Source organism: Equus quagga, chromosome 16 (assembly GCF_021613505.1).
Source record: "Equus quagga isolate Etosha38 chromosome 16, UCLA_HA_Equagga_1.0, whole genome shotgun sequence".
NCBI classification, from domain to species: domain Eukaryota; kingdom Metazoa; phylum Chordata; class Mammalia; order Perissodactyla; family Equidae; genus Equus; species Equus quagga.
Window position 1 is genome coordinate 3,844,371 of NC_060282.1, and position 10,443 is coordinate 3,854,813.

Consider the following 10,443-nt stretch of genomic DNA (forward strand, 5'->3'; position numbering starts at 1 on the left):
GGGCGGCCGAGCTCGGGCGCGGGCGGGCGAGGGGCCGCGCGGCTCCGGCGCCGGGGCGAGCCGCGGCGAGCCTGGGCGCACTCAGTTTCGTTTTGCTTCCTGCCAGCACTTCTGCGGCCCCTTCTCCGGAGGAAAGTCTGGAAAGGCTGAATTTTGGCCAGTTCCTCTCGGGGGGTAGGACCGTAGACCGCGGGGGCTGGGAAGCGGCGCCCCAAAACCTTGGAACTGCGTGCATCTCATTTTCATTCCAGACACGCCGGCTCCTTATTCAAGTGCTAATTGCCTTTTACAATTTACTAGAAGAAGGTAAGGAGACGTGTGGATCTCCTTAGCACCCCTTCTTCCTCGTCAGCCTCTCTCTCTTTGGAAAAGTTCTAAAAAACTTAAAGCAGTAACACGTTTTTTCCTTCTTGTTTTTTTTTTCTTAACGCACAGTAGAAGGGCGGTTGACTTGCTGGGCCGAGAGAATGGTCAAGTGTTGTAAAGCTTTTTCCCCCCCCGCTCCCGCCAGGCACGTGGCTCCTAAATTTCCCGGCTGGCCCCGCCGCTTGGACGGGGCATCGCGTCTTTGTCCGCCCGCGTGAGCAGGCGGCAGGCCCCGCCGGGCTCCCGCCTTGGTCCTGGCCCCGTGCTGGGTGCATTCGGTCCCCGGCCCCCTCCAGGGCCTCCTGCCGATGGGGCCCTGGCCGGACCTGCTCCCAAGTGGGAGCCTGGGAGCCCTTCCTGATCCGTTTGGGCCCCTTGACGGTGTCCCCCCACTGCTGCGTCTGTTCACTACCGGCTCTGTGCCTTGTGAATTCTGAGTCTTTTTCTGATCTTACTTAGTTAGAAAGCTTCTCCGAGGCTGAGCCCGACCAACTTTTCCGGGCTCTCAGCAATTTGATTGAGGAATGGTTTTAACCCTACACCTGGGAGGTGACGCAGCCCTGGTGCCCAACGGCCCTGGGCTCTCTTGTCACAGTCCTGGGGGCAGATTTGGCTTCTTGAGACCCTGGGCTGGCAGCCACCCCACCCGTGAAATGGCAGGGTAGCCCTTCACGCGGTTGAGTGAGTATAGACAACAGACTCAGAGAGGTTAAGAAGCTGCCAAGGTCATCCGTCCAGGGAGCATTAGGGCGATCTGTCTGATCCCAAGCTGACTCTCTCTACACTCTCCTTAGAGAAGTGGCTGTCAGTCCTTTTGACCTTGACCCATAGTGAGAAATACCTGTTACATCTAGTCTGGACCAGTGTGCATGAGTGCTCAGCTGTAATGCGAACTAGCTTCAGGAAGCACACACAGCCCCACTGTGTGCCCCACTATGTGGGGACATGTTCACGTCTATTCCATTTAAAAAAACGCTTTAATCCTCTGGATCTCCAGGCTCATTTCCGGTCACTGGCAGCTGTTGGAAGAACCTTGGTCTGGTGTGGGCCTCTGCGTCGTCGTGGGGTGGGGACAGGGCCCGACGAGTCCCGCGCAAACTTGCCCTAGAATCAGGCAGTTTAGTTGAAACCATACGTAAGTCTGTAGGATTGCTCTCAGCTAATGGCAGGATGGGAATGAACCCACATTTCCGGCCGTACGAGTGTGCTGTAATTATCAGGCTGTGGTGCAGTTCACTTTTATTCTACTCACTAAGGCTTCTAATTTTGTTTAAAAGGAATTTTTGGAATAGAATCTCTTCGACGAAAGTCTTCTTGATCTTATATTTCCTAATTTAGAATAATGAAAAGACGTTCGATCTGGATTGTAGAAAAATTACAAATAGTTTTGCTAATTCCAATTTTAATGCACTTATTAAGCAGCTTCCTAAGAAAATTAATTTGAAAAATCGAGGTGGCAATAGGTCTTCGGTATACCCATTACAGATGCTGTTACGTATGTGAATTGATATTGGACTCTAAAGTTAGGTATGTTACTATTTCTTAGTTTTTTGAACTATTCCAAAGTGTTAACGGTTTAGGATGGGCGGATTCTCCGAGTGATCCTGAACCCTCATAGATGAACATTAGGTTTTTTTTCTAAACCACTTAGAGATCTTAAACTGCATTGGAGCGATTTCCTGCTCCTAGGGGACTGTTTCTTTTGGTTTTACTGTGCTCAGACTCCTGTGTGTTATACCCCTCCCACATTCGCTACAAAGTAACTTCTGTAACATCTAAGTCTTGGTGGAGAGTTGTCTAAACAGGATTGTGGCTTTGAGAATAACCGACTTTCGCTGTCACTTCCAGTGCCATTTAACTCCTCCTGCGGCCAACCTCTTCTTGCCCCACCCCCGCTTATCTCAAGGGGACAGCACCCAGTCTCCTGAGGATGGGGCCCTCTGCCCCTGGCCAAGCTGCGCTGGAAGGCGCGGTGGGGGAGTTGTGCAGAGTCCACTTCATCTATTCTAAATCTCGAAGAAGGATTTAAATAAGCCTGTAAGAAAAAACGATGTAAAAGCTTCAACTCCTAAAACCTCTGTGGTTTTAAGAAGCAGAATATTTTTTGTTAACTTCTAGTTTCAGTGTCAAAAGTTTTAACAATGCCAGTTGGGTTTATTTTAACAGTGCCAAACTGGGTACAGTTATGGAACTGTACGTGCCAGTCTGACCGAATATATTTTTGTTTTGTGAATTGTTATTGTGAACCTTCAAAATGTAACACTTGATTTTTTAGAATCGTTTCATTGGGAAATAATTTAAAATACACAAAAGTGGGATAGACTAGTACAATACACTCTCATTTACCCATCACCAAGCTTCAGCAATTATCAAGATTTTCCACGTTTGCCTCTGATATGCCCCTTTCCTCCCCCCTCCTTTTTTTTTGTGTGTGAGGAAGATTGGCCCTGAGCTAACATCTCTTGCCAATCTTTTGTTTGTTTGTTTTGCTTGAGGAAGATTGTCTCTGAGCTAACATCTGTGCCAATCTTCCTCTATTTTATGTGGGATGCCACCACAGCATGGCTTGATGAGTGGTGTGTAGGTCTGCGTTCAGTATCCGAACCTGTGAACCCTGGGCCTCCGAAGCAGCACACAAAGTTAACCACTACGCCACGGGGCCGGCCCCCCAGTCCCCTTTCCCCTTTTCTTTGTGGACGTATTCTACAGCAGATTCCAGGTCTGTCAATTCACCCCTGAGGCTTAAGTGCCTTATCGGAAGGACAGGGACATTTTAAACCCTATGCCATTATCACACTTAACAATCCATAATCAGTTTCTCTCGCGCTCTCTCTCAAGTGTGTTTACAGTTGGTTGTTTTGGATCCTCTGGTTTAATAAAAGTTCATGCACATATTTCGTTTTTTATCTTTTGAGGCGCTTTAATCAAAAGCTGGCCCCCCCTTTCGCCTTGCTGTTGACTTACGAAGACATTTGAGTCTTTAAAATCTCCTTTTTCAGGGTATGCGTATCTCCCTCCCCACCCCCGCTCCGTTTTCTTTATTTAATCGGTTTTAAAAGGAACCCCCTTGTTCAGGGTCCCTCCGTTTTATTGAGGAAGTCTGGCTGGAGACCCAGTTGCTACTGGTTCTGATTCTGACATGTCCTCTTGAGCGGCGTCTTTGCACGGCTCAGACTTTGCGTTGCGGTGCAATCCTGTGTTTACCTGGTGTTCTTCCGGCAGAGGGACATTTCGTGACGTATAGAATATATGGGTGACGCCTTCAACTCTTGTGCACTTTCTCTCTTCTCGTCGCTCACATAAGGTGGACCCTTTTCTTGCCAAGTTTTGGGTTGGGGACGGCTCTCTCTGCAGTCACCTCCTCTCCTCCGTGGTTCCGCCATTCCTCTGGACCTTACACCTCACCCCCAGCTTCGTCACCTCCTCCTCTGCTGGTGGCCCATGGGCATGCGCCCCCACCTCCCAGGCCCCAAGTGTGGTGCTGGGGTTGTGGGCCTGCCCTTTTCACTCCAGCCGCTTAGAGTATCATCAAGTTAGACTTCTAATTTTTTCTCCACTTTTTTCCCCTCAAAGTTTGAAAACCTGAGACCACTCTTTCCTCTGGGCCCTCTTCTTCCTGACTGAATTCCTGCACTTTCTAACTTACCTTCCGCCAGAGCTGCCCCCTGGGAGACTGCAGTTTGTCATCTAAACTGCACGTTTTGCAAGTGGAGCAGGCACCCTGCGTTTCCTCCTGGCCACCTCCCTGGCTGAAGGCAGTTCGTGAAGTCGAGGCTTGTGGAGAGGCTCAAAAATAAAGGGCTTAGACACTCTCAGCCTGTTTCCCTCTGCAGTGGCTTCCTGCTTACTAAACCCTCATGAAACCTGAGGGGTGCGAGCGTGCCCTTTGAGAGGTGCCCCCCGAGCCAGCCATAGCAGCGGGGCCACCGCCGCTGCCCACTGGGGAACCAGAGCAGAGGACATGGCCAGCGGGGCTGCTGACTGAGAATGTGAAACCCCACCTTTTAATCTTTCCCCAACTTTCCTCAAAGTCACGGCTCGAGCAGTGCACAGAAAAGGAGTCTGGTCATCAGCTCCAGCCCTGGCCTGGGTGTCAGTTTCCTCGTCTCTAAAGGGAGGAACTGGCCTGGCTGGCTTAGGGGCCCCATGTCTCCGTCCTGTGGCGCGTTGACTCCTGCTGACTTCTGACTGGGTCGGGGCTGAGGAGGGGGCCAGTGGGCCCTGGGAACAGAGTATGTGAATGCCCAGGGGTCATGGGCCTGCGATAGGGAAGCCTCACTGTGCTGAGCATGTGGAGTGTCACATGGTCAGCTTGTTCTAGAAGGTGATTCTGGCAGCACTGCAGGTAGGAGACGGGGCCTTGGCCGCAGCTTCGGGGCAGAGGATGATGGAAGTGGGCAGGGGAAATTGTAGGTGGGTGGTCGGGGTCTAAGACAGTGGGACCCCTCTGGGTGGGATGGCTGTGGTGGGGTGATGGGCAGGCCCCCTCAGTGCCGTGCCAGTAGAAGCACCCAGAAGACTGGCTCAGGCGCAGGCTTGCATCTTGCCGTCTGCACTTACTGGGCAGTGATATCTGCTGGTCCCTGAGCCCCAGGCCACCCCTCACCAGTTCTGTGACTTTGGCAAGTTCTGTAGCTCTTCTAAGCGCCAGCTTTCATACCTGGAAAATGGGGGTAGCGGCCTTGGCCTCAGGGTTGTTGGCGGGTGAGGTGAGACGTGCCGAGCAGAGCCTGGCTTCACTCCAGTGAGGGCGGCCGGGCCTCTGCGCATAGTCTGAGCCTGCCTCCTCACAGGGGATGTATACAGCCTGAATGAGAACCCAGCAAAGGGCCTGCCCAGAGGAAGGGCCTCGAGAATGGCTGTGGGGCGCTGGGGGCATCTTTGTCGCCCCATTCGGTGAACGTTTGAACGGGTGGCTTGACGGAGACTGAGGGATGTCCCGCTGCATCTGGCTTTGTTGCTGGCAGATGGTGACACTAACAAAATAAGGGATAACGAAGGGCCAGCAGGCTTCTGGGGAAGAGAATCGTGCGACATGTGGACCTGTTGAGTTGGAGGTTCTGGGAGGCTGAGGAGGGCACTGGAGAAGGATGTTGGAAGGGCAAGGTGAAGTGGAGGATGAGACTCTGGGGTCGATGGGGCATGCGTTCACGGGTCGCCCACCGCTGGTGCTCAGTGAGTGGGAACTGGGCCCCTGGGAGGGTGTGGCCGGGTCCCAGGCCCAGCAGCTGGTCACAGGATCACCTGAAGGCTTTTCCCCACCCCTGCCCCTGAAGACCAGGAAATTACCATTTGCAAATGTCCCAGGTGGGTGCCTGGTTAGTCGGGGTTTGAGATCCATTGGTGTTGGGAACAGGCAGGGAGAGAGGAAGGAAGTACGCCCAGCCAGCCCCCGGGAGCACCTTTGTTAGGAAGGACTGAAGGACAGCCCTAAGAGAGAGGAGTCACCAGCCCTGGGGGACACGTTTCTAGGTGAGAGCGTGCATGTCCCAAGAGGACTTTGCAATGGACCCTGAGAAAATAAGTTTATCTCTGGTTCCCGTTTCCGATAGAGCTTAAAGGTCTGAGTAAGTGACGGCCGCTCCTTTCTTGGGCCGGACTTGCTGCAGTTGACGGTTCCCTGTTGCTTTGAATCCAACTTGTCTACAGCTTCACTTAGAATTAAGGCAAAAGGAGACTTCGCAAGGCGGTTCCCGGGGGCTTGAGTAAGTTCTCAGTGAAAGTTGTTTTGTATCCGTCCTTAAGGGCCTCCAGCAACAGACAGGCTTGGAAATCCAGGTGGGTCCCGCCCGATCTCTTCACTGCGCCTGAAGTCCGCCTCAGTCCTGCTGGGGCGCTGTTTCTGCGGGTCTTCAAGGTGTTTCCGGGCGCTTCAGCTCTGACCTCTGGTTCTCGGAGAGTCGCACCTGAAAGGTCAAAATGCTGAGGTCCATGGGTCAGAATCATTGCAGAGGTTTTATCAGCTTTGACTCAAAGTCAAGTAATACAGCCACTGGGGGTTTATCTTTACAAGGCCGCGTTCGTTTGCTGGTGGAGGAGCTGGAGCCAGCGGGTTTGTCCCCACGGCCGAGTGCTGGGTGCTGTCCTCCTGCGGCCCTTCTGTGAGCTTTGCTGGTGGGAGGCCCCCCGCAGTGGGGGCTTGCTCACCACCCCTTCTCAGGCCCCTCGGGTCAGTCTGGCTTTCACTGAGCTTATGCAGGACACGGAGAGGGCGGGTCGTGTGATGTGACTGGGGTGCTCATTAGCTGGCACTTTGGGGTGTCTGTCTGAGTCTCAGTTACAAATGGTGGTTGATGCTCCCGTCCCGGTGGCACTTGTGTTCGGTGGCACTTGTGTTCTCTGCTCCCTGATACCATTCCCGTCCCCTCGTGGCAGGCTTAGCAGAGCATGAGGAAGCCTAGGCTCTGGGAGATGGTGATTTCCCAGGGCCTTACGCCAGCATGTGATGGCATCATTTGTTTTTTGTAGGAACAAAGGAATTAACAGAGAAGTACATGTAAGAAACGGGGAGCGAGCACAGGAAGATGTGGAGTGAGGAGAAGGATACCTTTGGACGAGTACTGGGTGTCAGGGTGCCTGGAGGTCCCGGGAGCAGTTAGGTGTCCCTAGACATCACAGCATGCCTCCTCTCACCATGACACACCCCAGAGCACGGGCCTCACTTGAATCCTGGCTGCATGGCTGGCGTTCACTTAACCTCTCTGAACCTGTCTCCTCCTCGTACAGAGAACGAACACCTGATGCTGGGGGTGCTTTGATCAGATGAGATAATGCAGGCAAATTGCACTTGCTTCCCACAGTGCTTGACCCACAGAAAGTGCCTGCTGCTGAGGACAGTGTCTTGTGCCTCGAGCTGTGGGCATTTGAAGCTTTGGGTGATGAAAAATCAGGAGCACGTGTGAGGGGAGATGGACAATCAAAACAAGACACACAAGTACGGTGGTTATAAAGTGCTTCTTGGGTGCTGGCGAGCAGGCTTGGGGCTGAGGGTGGGAAGGAGGCAGGAGGCCCTGTTGAACGGTGGTCATTGCAGGTGCACTTGGAGCAAGGACGGGAGAGGGAGGGAGAGGGCGGGCAGGTGCAGGTGAGAGCGGGACGGTGGGCTGGGCCTGGAGGCCTTTGAAGGAACTTTGAGCAGAGGAGGGGCCTCAGCTGACTGAGTTTTAAAGTGATCCCTGTGGCTGCTGTGTTAGGAACAGACTCCAGAGGGTGGGCGGAGGCCAGGAGTCTGCCTGGAGGAGGTCCCAGTGGAGGGGCTGAGCTGGGTCAGGTGGCAAAGGTGAAGGAATGGAAGAGTGCGTGGTGTGCCCCCGTAGCCTCCACGGGGATCCTTGTTTCGTCTCGAGCCCTCCTCGCAGTCCCTGTCCCTTGTGATTTCGATGCAGACCTCAGTTGTGCCATTTTATTTATAGATCTTTCAGAAGATGCCTCTACAAGATGAGGGTGTGTGACTGTCCGGCTTCCTCCTCTCCCCAGCCCCCTCCTTATGTAACCGCTGGTTGTTGGTTTAAAGGTGAACACTTCCTCAGTGTTCTGGACCACACACTTAGGGTTCAGATCTGCCTGGTTTCTCACGTGTGGTGGGTTTTATAACAGTTACTTGAATCGGGATCCAAGTGAGGCTCTCAGTGATTCAGTGATGTGTGTCTTCAATATCTTTTTAAAATAACAGCTTTATTGAGGTGTAGCTCACGCAGCAGACAATGCGCCACTTACAGTGTAAGGCTCAGTGCGTTTTAGCACATTCACAGACTGGTACAGCCATCCCACAATCTAATTTTGGTCCCCTCCCTCCAAAGAAATCCTGTACGAGTAACTGTCACTCCCCATTCCCCTGCCTCCCGCCCCCAGCCCTAAACCACCACTGTCTTAAGTCTCTTAATCTCTGCTTTCTCTTTCATCTCCCCCAGTTCTTGCCATTTTGAGGAAACGGGCTTGTGTCTGCTGCCATGTCTCCTGCAGTCTCGATTTGGCTGATTGCATCTTCCTGGTGTCATTCAGCCTGTTCCTCTGTCCTGTGTGGATTTCCTGCAAATTAGTGGTCACATCCAAAGGCTTGATCTGATGCAGGTTCTACTTTTTTGGGGTTTGAGGTTATGTTTTTGGCACGAATGCTTCACCACTGCTGGCAGGCTCTTCCTCAGGAGGCGGGGCTGTTGGTCTCCTCGCTGCTGTTGCTGTTGAGTGTTGACCATTAGGCTCCATTAATTCATTAGGGCTGTGCAATGCTGATGTTCTGCTTCTCCAGTACAAACTTCCCCTGGTCAGCTGTTTGGTATTGAGTCTGTCTTGAAAGCAGAGAGATGCCAGTGAACGGCCTGAAGGTAGGACAGCCCGTTGAGAAGGCTGGTCCAGGTAGGCTGCCACTGAGAGTGATGTGGGAGGTTTGGAGGTGATGCTGTGGGCGCCAGGAAGGCCAGCTGAGGGAGGGGCTTGTTTCTTCCCTAGGTAGGGGCCCCCTGAGGTGGTTGGGCAGTGCACAATGGGGGGCTTGGAAGGGGCTCACCTGGTGGTGAGAGTCTTCATCTTTGTGCACAACAGGGAGGTGGAAAGAGTCCCTGCTGGGGGCAGGGCAGTGCGAGCCGCGGAGTGGGGGAGAGAGCAGGGAAGAATGCCGGAATGCAGGCATCGTTGACGGCAGTGGGTAAGGAAGGAGTGGGGGAGGGTAAGTTCCCTTTTGTAGATATGCTAAATTTAAGACCATTCTAAGGAATCCGGGAGGAAACCATCCCTGGCATTCACTCTGCATATTCATAGCACCCAGCGGGTTCTGCCTGGTGGTGGTCTGTCTGTCGCCCATTGGGCTGTGGTGTCCAGTTGCTTGCCCCACCCCCCCCCAGCAGGATCATCTCAGTTACCTGTTGTCTGTTTCCAGAGTCCACCATAGTGTTTCTTTTTACTCACTGAATGCTCATTACATTTGTTTCTTGTGTAAAAATTAAATCTGGTGGCTTGAAACTCGGGTAGAGTTTTGAAAACTCCCCTGCCCACCCCACCCTGGTGCTTTTTCTTGCTGAAGCTCTCCTTTGCCCCCCGTGGCTCTGCAGTTGTCAGTGGACGTGGTTCTCTCCCAGCCCTGTGTGGGGTGGCAGGTGGCCCTGTATAGAAAGATGATGAGTCTTAAGCATATGGAGGGAAGTGGACCATGGGGGGCCCTTATGAAATGATTTACTTGCATAGGTAATGGATATACATGGAAAAAGTAAATTCCCAACATCCAAGGGCAGACAGTGAAAAGTCTTCTTGTGACCCCATCCACCTCCCAGCTACCCTCGTGTGGGTGAATCAGTTCTAGGTGTTGGTAGACTCGCTACAGGCCACATGAGCCCGTCCCCTCCAGCCTCACTGTTGATCTGGCCACATGAGCCCGTCCCCCCCAGCCTCACTGTTGATCTGGCCACATGAGCCCGTCCCCCCCCAGCCTCACTGTTGATCTGGCCGGCGGAGGTGGAGGGAGGCAAGGCTGAACGCCTCCCTCTCTGCTTCCTCAGGTCTTGGCCAAAGCTCTGCCCTCAGGAGACGGGCCTGAAGGTGGTCATGCTGGTGGGGCCGTGGCCCGTGGTGCTGGCTGGAAGCTGCGTGAGCCCATGGGGGTGGGAATCCGGAGCATCCCCCTGGGCTGTGGGGCCCAGAAAGCTCCTGAGCCACTTTTTAGCTTAGTGAGCTCACCTGTGAAACGAGGATAGTGCCAGGCCCTCCCTTAGTGGGGGCTACCTGCGTTGACACATGCAAGCGCTCAGAGCAGTGCTGGGCACCGAGGCGGTGCTAGAGGACCTCGAAGGACCGCACGGGGCCTTGTGGTTCCACCACAGTGCTGGGGTCCTTTGAGGAAGAGCTGGCGAGCCACCTTCTCTCAGTGATGAAGTTCTAGAAGTGAACTAAGGAAAAAATGGATGTCTTGGGTGAAAATTCTCTGAAAAATAAATGCTGTGAAGTAAATAGGAAAGATGTGAGAAATTTGGTTGTAAAGCTGTAGGTGCTCTGCGTGACTTTTTTTTTTCTTTAGGAAAAAAGCCAAAGAATTAGGTTGATATCTCCCCCCCCCCCCCCCCCCCCCCCCCCCCCCCCCCCCCCCCC

General features: G+C 53.3%; 1 protein-coding gene across 1 annotated transcript in view; it reads left to right on the plus strand.

Annotated features, from left to right (window-relative positions):
• Positions 1-10,443, plus strand: part of AGO2 (argonaute RISC catalytic component 2) — a 117,217-nt gene that overhangs the window by 612 nt on the left and 106,162 nt on the right. The gene's annotated exons all lie outside the window — the stretch shown is intronic.